Raw genomic sequence first — 20,624 nt, forward strand, 5'->3', positions numbered from 1 at the left:
AATGTACACATATCTGTTATATACTGGATAAACTGATTTTGAAAAAAAAGAAGGGAAAGAGAAAAATCAATCAAAGCAAAACCAATCAAAGAAGTCTGACAATATATATGCAATATTTTATTACCATAGATCCCTCACATATGTAAAAACAGCAGTGGTGGTGGTGATGGTGGTGGTGGTGGTATGGTGATGGTGGTAGTAGTGGTGGTACAGTCTTCTCACATCTCATGTTTCAGACCAAGCTTGTTTTTTATAGCCTTAGAACATTCACTTCCTAGTGCTCTGGGATAGTTGTCTTAAGACTCAATTTTCACCTATGTAAAACAAAAAGGTTGTGCTACTTGAAGATAGGGAAGCAACATGCCCTGTGGAAAGAGTTGTGGATTTGGAGACAGAGGACATGGGTTGTTTCCTTACTACTCATGTGACCTTGGACGATTCCTTTCCCTTAGCCTCAGTTTCCTCATCTATAAAAGAAGATTGAATGGTCTATGAGGTTCTTTTCACCTTGGTGTCCATGATGCTATGATTCCTTTTAGTTCTAAAACTTAGAACCTGGGGATCTACGTGGGGTTTTTTTCCTCCATAAATTGGTAGGAAAAATGGTACAATGCTCCCAGAATGGGGAATCGATAGAATTGTGAGCCTAGGGCAGGCGAACTGAAAGCAGGCTTCCTCCTCCTGGGCCCCTTGCCAACAAGACGCCATTTAGCAGTCTCTTGTGGCCTGGAATGAGCTTTGTTGTATTAATTATGAAAGGCATGGAATCTATCATTAAACACTCCCTCTGTGAGCTAGCTCAAACTGGGGTTGGGGAGGTGAGGAAGAGATGAGGAGCATCAGGTCTAACCCTTCCTGTCCCTGAGGGTGAGGCTGTGGGTGAGCACCACAGTTGGAAAGGGAGCCAGGAAGGCCTGGTGATTTTAGTGACTATAAATTCAACAACAGTCAAGATGGGATATAACAGTAGAAAAAAAAGAGGTAATATGAGTTTAGGCTGCATTAAGCAGATTTAGGAGGGCTGGAAAAGACTCAGAGATTCAGAATTGAGGGACTCTTAAAGTAGTGGTGTCAGACTCAAATAGAAATGGGTCATGAAATGTGCATTTGGATCTCTGCAACTCACATTGACTTAGAAAATCCCATACTAGCATTAACTATACCCTATTTTTTTTTATTTTGTTAAATGTTTCCCTATTTTATTTTAATTTGGTTCAGATACAGAATGTAGCATGAAGGCCACCTCCAGCTCATAGGCTGACAATATATGCAATATTTTATTCCCATAGATCTCTCACATATATGGAGGTTGTTTAGAGGTTGTTTAATTCATTTTACAAATGAAGAAAGTGAGGTTCAGAGAGCACCTTAGAGATCACTGCCTATGTTACTCTCCCACCTCAGTAATCATTTAATCATAGGGACCATAGATTTAGAGCTGGAAAGGATCTCAAGGGTCATCAGATCTAACTTGTTTCTCTTACAGAGGGGAAACCAAGGCACAGTTAGGTTGCGATTTTCCTCGTGTCATAGAGTTAATAAGTGTTAGAAACAGGTTATGAATTCAGTTCTTTTTGATTCTTAAGTAAAGCACTCTATCCACTTTGCCACCTAATCTAATCCCTTCATTTTACAGATAAGGCAACTTAGGTTCAGTGCCATACAAGTAATAGGTAACAATTCTGAGTTCAAAGCCAGGTCCCCTAATGATAATTTCCATGCTCTTTCTACTCCATCTTGTTGCCTTTCAATAAAAGTCTGGCAGTCAGAGAGAGTAAGGTGATTGATAGTCTCTGTTGACCTCTTTCCCTGGTTGGATAACATCTAGATGGCTGTGTCCTGCTACAGGAAAACATTTTCATATGCATATTAATAAATTATAGCATCTTGCTTATTTGTGTGATCCTGACCAAGTCACTTAACCAATTTGGCCTGACTGTATTATCACTGTCTGGCTTCCATGCCTGGAATTCTCTCCCTCGGCCTTTCCCTTTCCCTCCCCTCAAACCTTCCTTGGTTCTCTTTAAATATCAGCTAAAATCTCATCTGCAATAAGTCTGTTTCAATTCCCCTTAATGTTAGTACTTTCCCTCTGAGATTCCCTGTGTATCTTGTTTAGACATGTGTCTCTCATTAGATTGTGAACTACTTGAGGGAAGGGAATTTATCTGGATGGTGTCTAGCACATAGCACTTAAAAAATACTTGTTCTCATCTCATGGTACAATTTATTCCAATGGCCATGAGGACAACTGAAGCAAATGCTGCAGAATGCTTAGACATTGGTCAGACATTGCCATTGCCAAGATTACTGCTTGCACCATTACCAGTTGCCTCAACTTTTGTCCTGCCTCTGGAGTTTAATGACTCTGTGAAATTCTGCTGTACTTATATCCAATTCATGTACAAGTTAAGACATACTATGATGTTGTTGAATCTCAGAATACTGATTGATTGGTTGGTTCTTGTCCTTCCTTATGGGAGAAGACCAAATTGACATCACTACATTTGAAACAAATTATAGTATGTCTGACTGTGGCTGATCAGTCTAATATGGACTTGGAATGCTCTCCCACAGATTGGGTACAAATAGGTCATTTGAACACCTGGGGTGAATACTCTAAACTTATTTGTGTCATGTTTCCTTTGAGTTGCTTCAATTCTGCCTTGCTCATAGAGCACAGCACTCTCTCTGATAAGGGCACACCATGCTGGTCAGTCCTGTGCCAGTGTCTCCCATGTTTTACAATCAATTATAAAATTCTCTCTTTTTTTTGGTTTTTGCAAGGCAAAGGGTTTAAGTGACTTGCCCATGGACACACAGCTAGGTAATTAATAAGTGTCTGAGGCCTGATTTGAACTCTGGTTCTCCTGACTCCAGGTTTGGTACTCTAGCCACTGCACAACCTAGCTGCCCTCCATTCTAAAATTCTTAAGAGAGACCTTCAGGATGTCCTGGTATCAGTTCTTCTGATACCTTGTGAACACCTGTCCTGTGTGAGTTTTCCATAAAATAGTCTTTTTCGCAAGCTTACTTCTGGCATTCTAACAGCATGATCAGCCAGTCATTGTGCTTGAGCTCTCTGTAGTAACATTTGAATACTTGGCAGATTTGCTCGAGAAAGGACCTCAGTGTCTGGTATTGTCTTCTAGGTAATCTTCAGAATCTTCCTAAGACAATTTATATGGAAGAAATTCAGTTTCCTGACATGGTGCTGGCAGACTGTCCTGTTTTCACAGGCATAGAGCAATGAGGTCAGCTCAATGGTTCTGTAGAACTCCAGTTTGGTAGTCAGTCTAATACCTCTTCTCTACCACGCTTTCTTTCAGAGCATACCAAATACTGAACTAGCTCTGGTAATGCATGTGTCAACCTCAATATTAATGTGTACCTCTTTGGAAAGGACACTGCCAAGGTAAATGAACTTGTCCACAGTATTCAAAGCTTCTCCATTTGCTGTAACCAATGGTTGTGGTTCTGGCTGATGGAGCACCTGGGTTTTCTTGATGTTAATTGTTAGACCAAAATTAGCATAAGCAGCAGAGAATTGATCCATCCTTCACTGCATATCAGCTTCAGAGGCTGCATTGAGTACACAGTCATCTGCCAACAGAAAACTATGCACCAACACTCCCCCCACTTTGGAAGGACAAACAATAACCATAATAGCAAATATTTTTTCTATTTGTCTGACTGACTCTTAGGGTTGCTTCCAAATCTAAATTTGATGTTCCTGTGGACCCATACTAAAAGAGGATGTGCATTATTAAGTGGGAACTAGAGATCATGTCCTATGAGGATTTGTGAAAAGAATCTTGTTTTCAGCCTGGAGAAAAAGAAGATTTGGAGGTGAGAGGTTGGAAATAGTTGATGTCTTCAAGTATTTTAAGTGATTTCAGTTGGAAGAGGGATTAGATATTCAGGTTGGCTATAGAGGGCAATCCTTAGATTTTCCATTGGAAAGACTTGGGTTTGTGAAGAATTTGCAGGAGGTAGATTTCTGCCCTTGGTTTTCCCTTTTGTCAAACTACAGCATAGAATCGAATGATTTCTAAATCCCATTCTAGCTTTAATATTCTATTGGTTGATGAGCTCCAGTGAGAAAACTTCCCCTTGCTTCACCTAATATTTATATAAATTATCTCATCTGATCTCAGGAAAATATCACTTTACAGTGAGTGGAACAAGGAGAATCATCTATACCAATAACATTTGGTAGATCTTCAGATGAACAATTTGGAAAGACTTAGGTATCTGGTCAACTAAGATTCCATGAAGATAAAGAAGGCTACCCACCCCTAACAGAGAGAATCATTTAAGAATGAGACATTTTTGAACATGGCCAATGTTGGTTAATTGTACTAATGTATTTCAAGAGTTTTGTTTTGCTTTTTTCCCAACAAGAGTGGAAAGTAGGTAAGAGGGAAGAAAAAAAATGAATGTTTGACAATTTTATCTGCACCAAAAAATATCAAGGGGATTCAATTAGAGGGTCTCAAAAAGTCTCTTTTAACTCTACAATCTATGGTTCTAGGGTAACTCCCTTCCTCTTTCTTGGTCTTAATTACCACAACTATAAGCGAAGGAATTTAATTAGATGATATTTAAATAATTTTTTTCCAAATTTCCATCATACTAAGATTAATTATGGAAAGGGGGCAAAGGACAATGGCATCCCAGGTTGCATACAGAAAGTGAATGAGAACTGACATGAGGTGGGACCAAAGAGAGGACCCACATAGCTTCTATTCCAAATGAAGCATGTTGGCATAGGAAGGCCAATTCAAGAAGGGAGTGAAGCTAGTGATCATCAAGATCAGAAACATCATAGGGTCAGGTTTCTGAACTCTGTCTATAGTTTAAGAATTTAGTCTGTGGTTAAAAACAAACAAACAAACAACTACTATAACAAAAACTTGTAATTTCTTTGTTTCTGGCAGGAGGAAAGGGAGACCCTCCCCTGCCTGCCCCATCCTCCTGTCAGAAGTTCAGATTGTAGTGAGGCTCTTGACTCATTCTCCCAGAGTAAAGCTGACTAAATAGGGTTGTAGGGATACCCTGAAGAATTGGGGGGTGCCTTCTTTACTATAAACTGAATTTCCCATTCTGGTGTGTTCCCTCTACCCCTTAAATCACAGTAATTGACAGACATTTTCAATTAATGAATTAACAGTAATTAACTTTTACAAAGGCATATTTATTCCTGAACTCAAATCCTCCATTCTGGTGTATTTCCTTCACTTTTAATTATTAATGATTAGCACCCAGTTTCAATAAATACATTAACAATGATTAGCTTTTACAAAGGAATATTTATTACTAAGACATAAAAAGAACAGAAGTTACAAACATACTTTCCTCTTCTCATCAACACCTCATAACACACTCTCCTTTATACCACTTGGTTTGCTGGAGAGAGTGGGCTCAAACTTAGGGTCAACACAAAAAGCCAAGATAGGAGACCTGGATCCCCTGGGTCACATATTGACCTTGATATAACCCTGTCCAACTTCACTTACAGAATGTCTTTCTCCTTAAATGACTCTAAGCAAGAGGGAAAAACACCAAGAGCAGGAACAAGAGTGCCCAGAGTCTTATTTGGCTGGTTGATGCCTTTGGAATGCCCTCCAACTCATAGCTCCATGGCCAGTCAAAAAGATCCCTCTTTGATATGTGGTTACCTGAGTGGTTTCCAATTGCAGAATGCCTATGCCAAAGCCATTGACTGATTAACTCAAGTTGAAGTCAATCAGGCCCTAGCTGAAGTTTCCTAGCTGAGGTTTTTTGAATACCATCAGGCTCCTTTCATGTGGCAAAGCACTTGTTGCTGATTATATTCCAGCTGAGATCTACAAGGTTGGGGGGGGGTCCATTGCTCATCCAAAAGTTGACTGAAATTTTCCAGATTATATGTAATGAAGAAGTTATCCCACCAAGAATTCAAGGATGCTTCTATTGTCCATTTCTATAAAGATAAAGAGAATAGATTGTCCTGTTATGATCACAGGGATGTTTCTCTTTTAGTCTTTGCTGGTAAGATTCTTGCCAGAGTCATCCTCAATATGATCCTTCACCTGAAAGATGGTCACCTCCTGAGAGCCAGTGTGATTTCAGAAAGGGTAGAGGAAGTCGATACGATATTTGTTGCCCAGCAATTCCAGGAATAATGCCAGAAGCAGAACAAAGGTCGTAAACAACATTTGTAGTACTAACCAAGGTCTTTGATACCATCAGTTATGAGGGTTTATGGAAAATTATGTCAAAATTTGGTTGCCCAGAGAATTTCATCCATATTGTATGTCAATTTCATGCCAATATGCTTGCTTGAGTTCTGGATAGTGGACGATGCTCTCAAAATTTCCCAGTTACCAATGGAGTAAAACAAGGATGTGTCTTTACTCCCATGCATGATATTTTCAGCCATATTTTGGAACTCCTTCTCTGAGGATGGACATGGCATCAAGGTCAACTACTGCACTGAGGGTAAATTCTTCAATCTGAAGAGCCACAAACCAAGATCAAAGTGGAGGAAGTGTTGGTACATGATCTGTTTGCAATGATTGTGCACTCATTGCAGCCTCTGAAACTGAGATGCAACGAAGTATGTATCTGTTCTCTGCTTCTTGAGCTAATTTTGGCTTAACAATTAACACCAAGAAAACAGGTGCTCCATCAGCCAACACCACACCATCCATTTGGAGAAGTTTAGAATGCTGTGGACAAATTGACTTATCTTGGCAGTGGCCTTTACAGGGAGGTACATGTTGACAATGATACATGCATTGCCAGAGTTAGCTCAGTATTTGGGAGACTTGGAAAGAAAGTGTGGGAGAGATGACAAATTAGACTAATTACCAAACTGAAAGTCTTCAGAGCCATTGTACTGACTTCATTGCTGTATGCCTGTGAAATCTTGGACAGTCTACCATGCCTTTTCCATTTCAATTGGCTTAGGAAAATTCTGAAGATCACCTGGCAGGAAAAGATCCAAACACTGAGGTCCTTTCTCAAGGTCAACTGTCTAGCATTCAAATGTTACTATAGAGAAGGCAACTATGATGGACTGGCATGTTGTTAGAATGCCAAAAGAAAACTTGCCAAAAAGATTCTTTTATGGAGAACTCACATAGGGCATGTGCTCACAAGGGGTCAGAAGAAGTGGTACTGGGGAACTCTGGAGGTTTCTCTTAAAAACTTTAGAAGTGATTGTACAATACGGGAGATACTGGCACAAGAAATAGTTGGTAAATGTCAGAAGTCAGGATTTGAATTCAGGTGCTTTGTTCTGTGCTCTTTCTGGTACTTCTTGATACTTCTCATGAAGAAGGTAGAATAGAAAGGACAGAAAACTTCAGTCAGCATTCAAACAAAGCGGTTTTCTTCTTGTTCCATGAGCCATTTCCTCCCAAACCCCTATGGGGATGTACCTGACTGCTAAGTGGTACTGAGATTGAACTGTGGATGAAGTCAGGAAGATTGGAGTTCAAATTCTCCCTCTGACACTTACTAGCTATGTGACTCTAGGCAAATCATTTAACTACTGTTTATCTCAATTTACTCATTTTATGAATGAGGCTAATAATAGCACTTATCTTCTAGTATTCTTGTGAGGATAAAATGAGTTAATATTTGTAAAGGGTTTTGCAAATCTTAAATCACTATATAAATACTAGCTATTTTTATCTATGAAGAGAGTAAGGCACTTAATTATTATATAATGTACTTTTTAGCCTCATTCAATAATTTTCAGCAATTCATGGAGTTAGTATTTAGAAGTCATCTGGTCCAACCTCCTGTATCTTCCTCCCTTCCTCCCTCCCTTCTTTTTTTTTTTTTAACCTTTACCTTCTTCCCTTCAGCTACTCTTTCTTTCCTCCCTTTCTTCTTTCTTTCTTTTACTACTATGGACAAATTGACTTACCCCGGCAGTATTCTGTCCAGGGAAGTACACATTCACAATGATACATGTGAATAGCCAGAGCTAGCTCAATCTTTGGGAGGTTCCAAAAGAAAGTGTGGGAGAAAAAAGCTATCAGACTGACTACCAAACTGAAGGTCTACAGAGTCATTGTATGAATGAAATAATTAATAATTTAAATAATGAAGGGCCATACTAAGGTCTCACATAGGTAGAAAGCAGAGTATTTGAACCCAGGTCCCCTCTGTCTTCAAACCCAGCCCTCTTTCTATGGTACCAAGTTTCATCCTTCTCTTCCAGCTCAGGAGTGCTAGTTTACTGGTCCAACCAGACCTAGACATCGGTTAGGTATGTTTCATCAATAGGAGTACAGGACACTTTTTGGCGAGGTTCTGGGAGTCCACATAGAAGTTGCTGGGCAGTATAGGCTTTGCTGCAGTTTCCCAACAGTCAGCAGGTCTGGCTCCCATCGTCCCCTTCACCAGCTCCCCTCTCCCTTGTCTCCTGAGTAGGTGCATACTTCTTTTTTAAGGCAAATGTTACCTGGAACTCGTTACTTCAGCAATTACCTCTGAAACACATTGTTTCCTCAGCTCCATTAACATGTCAGATCATGGCAGCAGCTGACATACAAACACGCCTTGGAGGGCTGCAATTCAATTTAAGGATCACCTCCTCTGCTCGAGAGCCCTCCAAGCAGACCAATCTCCAGATTTCCCCAAATCGGAGAGAGAGTCTCTCGGCGCAGTTTGATCATGCTGCTTCCTAAATTAAAAACAAAATTGTAAGTGTTAAACATCTTTAACAAGTCATTAAGCCTCAGCCATAATCCAGAAAAAGTCCCTTAATGAGTAATGACATATGTTGTGAACGCAGTTATCTCCTAATGTTAGATGCTGAGATGGTATGAGAAAATGGCACCGTGTTCGAAAGGGATGTATCATCGCTAATGAGAGGATAATTCGAAGCTGTTCGCTGGAGAACCCTGAAGGGGAATATTCTGCTGGCTGCTGGAGGGAGAAGCAAGGTAGCCTGGAGAAGAGGGCAATGCAGCTAAGAGCCAGTGGTGGCCAGTTCCAGGGGATGAAAGGAAAAGGGTAGGAGAGACAACTTTGGGGCATTCAATAACCATTTACCATTGCCCTTCACATACATTATTTCTTTTCATCTTAAAATGGTCAACTTTTATTTATTTATTCCTTGATTTGTCTGGTTACTTATTTATTTATTTTTTGCAAGGCAATGAGGTTAAGTGACTTGCCCAAGTCACACAGCTAGGTAATTATTAAGGCTGTATTTGAACTCAGGTCCTCCTGACTCTAGGGCTGATGCTCTATCCAGTGCACTACCTTAGCTGCCCTGTGATCAACTTTTATTAAGCACACATGGTATACCAGACATTATGCTAGCTTCTGAAGACCCAAGGATGAAAAGAAAAGCAGACCTTGCCCTCAAGGAGCTTATGATCTATCTGGGGAGGGGGAAAAGCTCAAAAATAAGTAAACAAGTAAATATTTTTATCAGTATTTAATAATTATAATATCTAAAAATATATACAAGCAAATGTAAATAATTTAAATGAATAGTAATAGCTATCCTTTAGAAAGTGCTTTAAGGTTTGCAAAGTGCTTTCCATTTGTTATCTTATCTGATCCTCACTATATTCTATTATTATCTTCATTTTACCTATGATTAAACAAAGACCAGGTTAAATGACTTGTCCAGGGTCACACAACTAGTAAATTTCTGAGATCTTTGAACTGGTCTTCCCAGTTTCATGTCTAGCCCTCTATAATTGACGGTGGGAGAAAAGAGAGAGCATGAAAGACTTCGTGTATAAGTTGCCATTTGAAATGTTTCTTGAAGGAAATAAAGGATGACAAAAGGTGGAGGTGAGAAGAAAAACTATTCCAAGGGCAAAGTCTTGGAGGTAGGAGACTGGATATCATTTCTAGTGCTAGGAACAGTAGGAAGGACAGTATGATTAGATTGAAAGTATGGAAGAGAGTGAAATGAGGAATAAGGTGAGAATTATAAATTGTAGTCAAGTTGTGAAAGATTTGGAGGATCTCCTCCTCCCATATTATGGAGTTGACTTTTGGATTGAGAAAGGTTTGTTAATGAAAGCAAATTTCTAGAAAATTCTATCAGACCAGAAAGGCTCTGATTATAGCCCACATGCTTATAGATTGAACAAGGCTCTAGCTAAGGACAGAGCAGCTCATTACAGGAATGGTAGGCACTAGAATATTAAACTTTGCCAACCACGATAATCTGGGCATTAGCAGAAGTATCCATACCAATGAAATTCCAGTCTTTGGCACACAATCATTACAGCTTTTCTTTGGGGTAAATATGTTCAATATTACTATCCAATTTCATAGGTGGAGAAACAGGTTTAGAGAGGAAAGGTACTTACCCAAGGTCAAACAGAAGTGTTAGTTGCTAAGACTTAAATTTGAACCCTTAATCCCTCAACACTTTCTATATACACAAGACAGGGAAGAGATTGAAAGACTCTTCTGTTTCCCTAAACCTTCTTTCTTAATAACCACCATGACTAAACATCTAATATGTCCCTACTGTGTGTAAACTCCTGAGTTCAACAGTGAGAGAACTGCAACATTTGGAAAAGGCAGAATTCCTTCCCTTTTGGAGCTCACATTCTAGTAGGAGGGATAAGATGCCAATGCAGAAAAATATAATGCATGATTAGAAATTTAAAAAGGTAGAGATCTAAAGAGGAAGGTCATTAATAAGAGAATTCTTAGAATAGGTGACATTTCATCTTGGCTTAAAAAAATTGGTTTAAAGAATTCAAGAGAGATTTAAAAGATCTCATCTTCAAGGCCACAAACCCAAGCTTTTCAGGAGAGATCAGAAGATGGACAGGATGCTCCAGATGGGACTATTGAGGTGTTCTCATAAATATTGGATCAAAACATGTGTTCAGATTTGATGAGCTCTACTATTATTTCCTTCAACTCAACCCTGCCTAGATCTTTCAGTTTCCAATCTCACATTGACCTCATTCTGATCTTTGTTTCTTTTGCCAGCTTCAGGCTAGAGCCAGTAACTGTGGAGATTTGACTTTCTCATTTTCCTCAGACTTCAATTCCATTTTCCAACAAGTTTATGCCTTTCCTTCCGCTTCCCCCTACTCACCTTCTTTGCTATGGAAGTCAAGACTATCCAGCATAATCTCTCCAACTCCTACACCTAAATATAGATTTCTCTCTCTCTCTCTCTCTCTCTCTCTCTCTCTCTCTCTCTCTATATATATATATATATATATATATATATATATATATATAAATGTATATATATGTATATGTATATATATTTGTCCAGCTCCCATTCTTCTCTTTATTTCCCTTCCTTTCCTTTCCCTGTCTTAGAGAAAAAGAATTCATTTTCCTTTCCAGTTTGAATCTCCTTTATCTTGACCTTAGATGCCAGTCCTTCCTTTCTCTCATGGCATCTTGCTTCATTGATCACGCTTAAGATATCTCCTGTGCTGAATTTAAGGGCTGTAAAAGAGTTACAAACTACTTGATCTAGTGGATTTAGGAGAGAGAAGGAACAGCCTAGAATCTCAGATGCAGAATCTTTTTCAACTCCTGACAAAGGGCCACATTCTTTCAAAGATCCCACCAAATATCATCCAGAGATTTGAAGAGAACAAAAGGAAATCCTCCTCTGTTTGAAATCCTTCAGTGTGGTCAAAGAATTTTGAACACCATCTCTTCACATCCCAACCTCCCTTCTTCACCTCCCAAACAAACCCAACCACCACTTTCTCCTTCCTTGGTTTTTGTGACACAATGCTTTTCTTTAAATTCAATTCAACAAAACTTTGTCTTGATGGGGGCAAGGAGTAGTTGGAATGTAAATTGGTTTCTCACATATGCTAATGTTTGTACTCTGAGAGATCTGTTTGACAGGTGGGCTAGATGACAAGCCTGCCAGAGAAACTCAGGATGTATGAGCCATGGTGTTTGTGTAGGGAGTGATGAGGAAAGGAAACATGGGAGATTTTTGCTTGTAGATACTGGATCTCCAGAATCAAATAGAAAGCCTTCTGTTTGCCTTTTAAGCCCTTCATAACTTGAACCTTCCTACCTTTCTAGTCTTTCTATACCTTACTGGTCCCCCAAGGCCTCTGAGGGTCACTGACACTGGTTGCCTTGCTTTTCCCTTGAACACGATGCTCTATTTTTATTGACTGACTATGCCTCATGACTTGGAACACTCTCTCCCTTCATTTCTGTTTCCAACTTTCCTGACTTCTTTCAAGTCTCAGCAAAGGCCCCAACTTGTATAAGAAGCATTTTCCAAACTTTTCTAATCTTGGGGTCATACATATAACCATACATACACACACACACACACACACACACACACACACACACACACAAACACACCTGACTGTCTCACTGACTAGACTATTGTCAGAATGAGTTGATTGAGGTCTCTATAAGTGGTTATTAGAAATAACTGGAAAGGAGGAAACAGAGAGAAACTAAGGGAGAGCTAAGCTGATATTGTAGAAAAGTGTGTTATATTTGCTTTAAGGAAGCTTTGGTTCAGGAATTGACTATAGCAAATCATAAAATGAAGGAAAATCTTAACTAGTCCTCCCTCAGTCTTCCAAGATCTCCCTATGTGTCTACAGCAATAGCAGGTTGATAAGAAGGACAGATCCTAGATTGACTATTGACTCAAATTTAATTAGTATAGGTATAAATATGAGTTCTTTGTTCAGTGGTCAGCAAGTTGACCTACTATGACATAAAATGAACAACATTTCTCTTGATGTTTTTGCAAAAAATGAGTTACAAAGGCATAAGGACACTACAACTAAGTTGAAAGATGTTGCTTCTGTTATCCTTGGAGAGGAAACTCAAGGCATCAACAGAGTTGATTTCAGCATGCATCCAAAGACAACGAGAAATGGAAATTAACTGGATACTTGATCATGACATTGCATTGTCCCCAAAATAGTTTTTTATTATTTCTCAGTCATTTTAGTTGTGTTCTTCTCTTTGTGATCCCATTTGAGGGTTTCTTGGCAAAGATACTGGAATGGTTTACATTCCTTATCTAACTCATTTTACAGATGAGAAAACTGAAGCAAACAGGACTAAGTAATTAATCCAAGGTCACATAGCTAATAAGTGACTGAGGTCAGATTTGAACTCATGAAGATGAGTCTTCCTAACTTTTAACATTCTATCCATTGTGCCATAGACCTGCCCTTCCATGAAAAGTGCCATTATGAGAAAAAAAAGACTATCATGAAAGTATTTAAGCTTTTGGGCCTATATATGTATTTATATCTTTATCATCTATATCTATATCATCTATCTCTATCTCTATCATCTCTATCTCATCATCTATATCTATATATCTATATTTATGCATATATGTATATTTGTATACCTTGGAGAAGATAAAGAAGTAGGGAGAATCTATAAAAGTCCTAATAAGATCTTTCAAATTAAATCATCATGATACCTAGTGACCTTAATTTGAATAGATAGGAACAAAATCAAAGAGGCCAAAGACTTGTAAACTCATAACCTCTTGCCTGAATATAGTGAATTTTTTTTTAGAATTTTGCAAGGCAAATGGGGTTAAGTGGCTTGCCTAAGGCCACACAGCTAGGTAATTATTAAATGTCTGAGGTCAGATTTGAACTCAGGTACTCCTGACTCCAGGGCCAATGCTCTATTCACTGTGCCACCTAGTCACTCCTGAATATAGTGAATTTTAAAGAAGAAATTTAGATTGCAGTGGTTATTACATATATTGAATATCATCACAAAAAGTGAAATTTACCTCATATAAAGACAAGAAACAAATAGTCACTGAGGTTGGTGTCATTTCTGAATTTTTTGTCTCAGTATAGTTAAAACAATATTAAGTTAAAGAATAAAGGATAAGATGGTGCTGGGTTCAATTAAAAGTCTGTTCCAACTTATTTAAATTAGCTCTTGACTTTTACAAATGGGAAGTCAATAAAGGTAAAGACACTATTTCCTAAAAAAGTTTAATGAATATGATAATAGTCATTGTTAGCATTTATATAGATTTTTAAGGTTTGCAAAATTGCCTTTTCACATATTATCTCATTTAATCTTCACAACACCCCTAGGTACTATTAAAATCTCCATTTTACAGATTTGGAAATTGAGGCTAATTGAGATTAAATGGCTTGCCCAGGCTTGTAGTTATTTAGAGTATGAGACAGAAATTGAATTGGGGTCTTACTGATTGCAAGGCCACTGTACCCACTGTACCCACTGTACCACCTGTCTGCATCACACACACCTGTTCACACATGTGTGTATATACATACAGAAGTCTCAATAAGGAGGCCCAAGAGTACAGAAACCATCACCAACAGCAAACATTTCATCTTTTTAAGCAGAAATGATAGCTAGTCAAAAAAAGGGCTTAGAGAATAAGTTCATATATTGTGGAACATTGAGAAGGAGAATGGTTGGAAAACCTAGGTAGTATCATTTTTTTTTAAAGGAGAAAACAGTAGAGAGAAATAAAAGCCTGTAGAAAATTTGGGATGAAATACAATTTAGTCAGATTATGCTAAAAACATTTAAAGTTGAATTTGGGACAACAAATAGAGGTAAAATGGAACTGAACTGTGAGACTGACTATAGCAATTCAACCTTATTGATTACCAGTGTAGCCCCCCAGATTTTCAGTGATGATGAAGATGATAGTAGCTCATATTTATGGAACTTAAAGGTTTGCAAAACACTTTATATTCAAGATGTCATTTGTTCTCAAAACAACCCTGTGAGATAAAGGGATTTGCCCAGGGTAATACTGCTAGAAAATAAGTGCTTGAAGCCAGATTCAAAATCAGATCTTTCTGACTTTACTAGGAAGTAGAACTTATGTTTAAGAAGATAAAGATAGGAAGAGTAATTTGAACAAACCAATTGTGCAGAGAAAATATATACAATTTGGAGGTAACATATTTTTGAAAGTATGGAGAGATCCATTTTCTAGAGATCTAAGAAAGGAGAGAATGCCAAAATAATGAAAAAAAAGAAGGGATCGCAAAAATAAAAAAAAGAATGACAGACACCAGCAAGTCAGACTCATGTGGGTAATAATCGATAAGTACTTATTAAACTTTGATTATATGCCAGACCTGTACTAAGTGTTAGAAATATCAAGAAAAAGTAAAAAATCTCTGCCTTCAAGAAATTTATATTCTAATTTTATAGTTTTAGATGTTCGTAAGATATATATTTATAAAGTAGATGTCCAGCAACCCTATGGGGCAAGAAATTAATTAGAACCTAGGTAGGCTAGGGGGAAAAATCTATAAGAGGTGTTATTTGAACTGAGTCATTCAGGTTTTTTTTGCAAGGCAATGGGGTTAAGTGACTTGCCCAAGGCCACACAGCTAGGCAATTATTAGGTTTCTGAGGCTGGATTTGAATTCAGGTCCTCCTGACTCCAGGGCTGGTGTTCTATCCACTGTGCCACTTAGCTGCCCTGTGTCTTTGAGTTTTAAAAAATATTTTTATTGATATCTTTTGTTTCAACATCCCAATATTTTCTCTTGTATCTCCTTCCTTTCCAGAGAATCATCCCTTTTACCAAAGAATAGGGAAAAAGGAAGGAAAATTTTATAATCAGTAAAACCAATGCACTAGGGCCAGCTAGGTGGCTCAGTGGATAGAGCACCAGCCCTGGAGTCAGGAGTACCTGAGTTCAAATCCGACTTCAGACACTTAATAATTACCTAGCTGTGTGGCCTTGGGCAAGCCACTTAACCCCATTGCCTTGCAAAAACCTAACCCCACCCCCCCCAAAAAAAGCAATGCACTAATCAAAAGAATCTCATGTATATAGAAATTCCACATCTAGTGACTCCTATTTCTGTGAGGCAGAAAGAGGATATGTCTTCTAACATCTCTTCTTTGGTGTTAACCTTGGTATTTGGTATTTAATCAGTGTATTCATTGTCCCTATTCCTTTCCTGCTTTTGATTACTTTGATTTACATCAATTTCTATAAGTTTTTCCTCTGCTTCTCTCTAGTTATAATGTTGGTTATTTCTCAAGATGTGCAAATTTAGAGAAGCCATACCAAATTTCAAGGGTCTATTTGTGCCTGGTCTGTGGTAGAGCATTGAGAGCTCATATTGATTTGATCAACCATAGCTGGAAAAAAGTGTACCTTGACTCTAACATAGTGATGTCATTTTGGTCCTCTTTGAGAACAAATGACAACAACCAACCAACCATTTCTTGTAACTTAGTAATGTTTCATTACATTCATATGTCACAGTTTGTTTAGCCTTTCCTCAAATTATGTGCACCTTCCTTGTTTCCAGTTCTTTGGAAGCATGCACAAAATGCATATGGAGCTCCCTCCCCTTCATTTTTGTTAGTGATTCCCTCGGGCATATATGTCTAACAGGTAGGCCAATGTGACTGGACCAAAGAGTAGTGGAGTATTTTATAAGAAGATAGGAATTATAGTCATAAACAGAGTCAGAACAGGGAGTTTATATTTGATATTAGAAGTAATAGGGAGTCATTGGAATTTATCAAATAGCAGGATGAAGTGGGGTCATTGACAACTGAGTAAAGAATAGATTGGAGAGAGCAGGAACTTTTGGAAAGAAGATCAATTGAGAAGTCATTGAGAGGTGATGAAACTTTGAACTAGAGTGGCCAAATTACTGACCTTTCTAGACTTCAGTTTTCTCCTCTGTAGACTGAGGTTTCAATACAGTTAAATTTTATAAACACTATTTTAGCATCTATTACATTAAAAATGTAGTGAGATTGAGAGATAACAGTCAGACAACTTAAGTAGTGTACTGGTTCCCAAGGGGAAAGCTTGGTATGTTTTCTCCTTCACTATCCAATCTGTTGCCAAGTTTTGTTGATTCTGCCTTTAAAATATCTTTTATATATACACACCCGCTTCTTTCATCTGACACTGCCACAACCCTGGTATAGTCTACATCACCTCTTGCCAGAATTATTTCAATAACCTATTGATTGGTCTCTGTGACTCAATTCTCTCCCAACTTCTATCTGTTCCCCCTTCACTCAGGTGCCAAAGTGATCTTTCTCAATCAAAGATCTGGCTAGATCACCTGCTTAATTAATAATCTTCTGTTTCTACTTTTTACTACTAGGATCAAAAATCCTCAGTTTGGTTTCTAAAGCTCTTCACAAGCTGACCCCTTCCTGCCTTTTAAGTTGACTCAAACTTCAACAATCTTAGCATTTTCACTGTTCCTCAAAGAGGACATTTCATATTCTGTCTCCCTACCTTAACACTGGTCATTCCCCTGGAATGCTCTCCCTCCTCACCTCTATCTCTTAGCTTCCTTCGTGTCTTGGCTAACATCTCATCTTCTGTAGGAAGCCTTTCCTGATTGTACTCAATACTAACTCTGGGATTACCTTCTGGGATATCTCCAATGTCTATCCATAGTTTCAGGTTGTCTTTCCCCTCCCCCATTAGAGTATAAACTCCTTGAGGGAAAAACCTGGTTTTTTTTTGTTTTTTTTTTTTTGGCTTTCTTTGTATCCTTAGTGTGACTGCATTTCCTGGCACATACAGAGTAAGCTCTTAATGCTTGCTGAGTTGACCTTAGCTAGACAGTAAAAGAGAAACACTCCCATCTCTTATATTCTTTAAGATAGTGGTTCAAGGAAGGACAGACTTCTAATAGACTCTAAGAGGTGACATTCAATTTCAGCTGATCCTTGAAGAAACGCAAGCATTCTAAGAGGCGGTGGGGAGGAAGAAGGACATTCCAAGTATGAAGGACAATAAACCTGTGCAAATCCCAGAGGTGGGAGATGAGATGCTGAGTTTGGGGAGCGGGAGCAGTAATTCTGGCTTTCCTCTTTTTTAGGGCTGGAGTGAAAGGGGGAGGAGGTTCTAGATATATAGAATAGGTTTATTATTATTATTATTATTATTATTAGTATTATTAGTATTATTATTATTTTCATTCATTGGAAACCACAGCTGATTTTCCATCTCAAACAAGTTCATGGTCTATTGCCACATCCTGTTCTCTTTTCCATTTTACATCTTGGTAAAAATTCTAAATAAAAACAGGGAACGTGGCTTAAGGGGAGAGCAAAAGGCCTCTGTTAGAGACAGTAGGGGGCTAACTTGGGGAAGCGGGGGGTGGGGGAGAGAAAAAAAAAGTATTTTTTCCTCTTCTTTCCTTTTCCTCGTCTCTTTGACGCCAAGGATCCCAGAATGTCTCCTTCCTGGGAGGAACGCATTCCAACATTCTTACAAAGTAGCTCATGTTCCCTGCAGGTCTAGCGTGGGCTGTTTTAAATACATTACACACGATGGCATGTTCTCTGGAAGGAGGATATGGGCCACTCAGGCTGTTACAGAAAATTTAATGATGAACATCTTGGTCGAGATCATTTCTCATTTCAGAAATTCAGAAGCAGCTCTGTAGTCAATGCCCATGTTACTAATTCTTCCGAAGTCTGTAAGCAACATGCTTACTCAACTTCAAATCCTGGCTTCCAGCTACTGAAGCCACGGTTGCCAGTTCCCTTCCATTTCAGGGACATTGCAGCTCTGTGGTACAGCAGGGGGAGAACTGGTCTGGGAGGTGGAAGGCTGGGTGTGAGTCCTGATTCTCTTTGCTCTAAGCTGTGTGGCCTTCCCCATGCTAAGCCTCAATTTCCTCTTATGTAATATACAACAATACTTATAAAGATTTAATAAGTGCCTATGTTTTCTCTATTAAAGTATGTTCTAAATTCTCCACATTTTAGTTTCATAGGATGACAGATGAGGAGATGGATGAAATTTTAGGAATCATTTAGTGGAAGGGTTCTTAATCTCTGGTTCATGGATAGATTTCAGGGTTCCATAGTCTTGGATTGTGAAAAAAAATTACTTGCAATCTATCTTCTTACCAAAATTTAGTTTTTAAAAACATTATGCTTAGAAGGGGGTGCCTACCTTTCACCACACTGTTAAGGGAGATCTATAAAACAAAAAAGGTTTAAAAAATCCCTAATTTAGTCCAATCCCTTCATTTTTATAAATGGCCTAATGTCATACAGATAGTAACCAATATCTCTAGCATTCACACTGAGGTTTGCATTTCCACAGTGTCTGGCACATAATAGGCACTCAATAAATGTTTATTGACTGGCTGACTATTCTGTCAGCACATCTATACATATCCTGTCTGTACTGATTCCATTTCCTTCTTTCCTGGGAAAAACTCTGCTCCTGAAGAAAACTTGGTCTGGGATAGATTAACGTCCTGGGTTCTAGTAGATCTCCAGTCAGCAATACTGCCAAATATAAACACATCTTCCCCAACCCCTTTCAGTTTCCCAGCTCTATTTCATGCATTGGTTTCCTCAAATTAGCAGGCAAGCTCTTTGAGGGATGTTTTGCTTGTTTTTTATTGATATTCCCAGTATTTAGCAAAGTGATTGGTACATGTTAAACACTTAAACTTTCTATCTTTCCATTCATCCATCTATCATCCATCATCCATCCATCCATCCATCCATCCATCCATCCATCCATCCATCCCTCTGTCCATCTGTCCATCTATCTATTTTCTATTCTCTCTCTCTATTTTTCCCTATCCTACCTTCCCTTTCAGTATACAATAGTTTTTGAGTTGAAAGGAATCAGAGAAGGAGAAGAAAATAAGAAAACTTAGTTTAAACCTAGATCCAGTCTTCTTTCCACTTTTATCCTGTTAACATCATGAGATATGATGGCCACCAAGATTCATGTTCTGGAGAGCACCTCTGTGGTTCCAAGTCTCTCTACATTGGTTAGCTGACAGACACATGGTCCATCAGACATCATATCTGAAGTCTTTTCAGTTTAGTAGCAACCACTAGAATTTGTTTCACTAGCATAGAATTCCATCCTATGATGAAGTATCAGAGGGGTATTTATTTTTATTTATGAAATGGAGATAATGATACTTGTACTATCTGGTATTCAGATTATTTTGAGAGTTGAATTAAGTCAAGGGAGATATATGGAGATAAGATATTTGGTGGCCATTGAGTCCTCTATAAGGGTGAGCTATTAGCTATTATGACTTTTATTCTTCCAGTTACCCATGTGTATAACCTTGGAATCATTCCTAATTCCTCCATTTCACTCACCCTGCTGTGTCCAATCAGTTGAAAAACCTCACTGATTCTACTCCATCATTCTCTTGGTTCTCTTCCCTTCTCTTTACTTGGTCACTTTTCTAGTCCAGATCCTCCCACCACCCCTGACTATTGCAATACTTTCCTAATTAGTCTCTTGATTCTTTAATCCATCTTTATCATATCATTATCTACCAAATTCAGATATTTGACCATGTTACCTCCCTGTTCCAAAATCTTCTGTGGCTCTCAATTGCTTCTAGGATAAGATACAGACTCCCAATTTTTGCATTTATAGACTTTTGCATTTATAGACTTTCATAATTTTCCTGTCTCTGTTACTACCCTGCATTCTCTATTTCTTAGTCAAGTTGGACTCAACATTATGTTTCCTGCCTTCTTGTATTTGTGCAGGTCATGTCCCTTCTTGGAGTGCACTTTCTCTTCTCTGCCTTATAAAAGGCTCAGCTCAGCTCAGGTAACATCTCCTCCATGAAGCTTTCCATGATTTCCCCTCCCTTCCATCTCAA

Source organism: Macrotis lagotis, chromosome 1 (genome assembly GCF_037893015.1).
Source record: "Macrotis lagotis isolate mMagLag1 chromosome 1, bilby.v1.9.chrom.fasta, whole genome shotgun sequence".
NCBI classification, from domain to species: domain Eukaryota; kingdom Metazoa; phylum Chordata; class Mammalia; order Peramelemorphia; family Peramelidae; genus Macrotis; species Macrotis lagotis.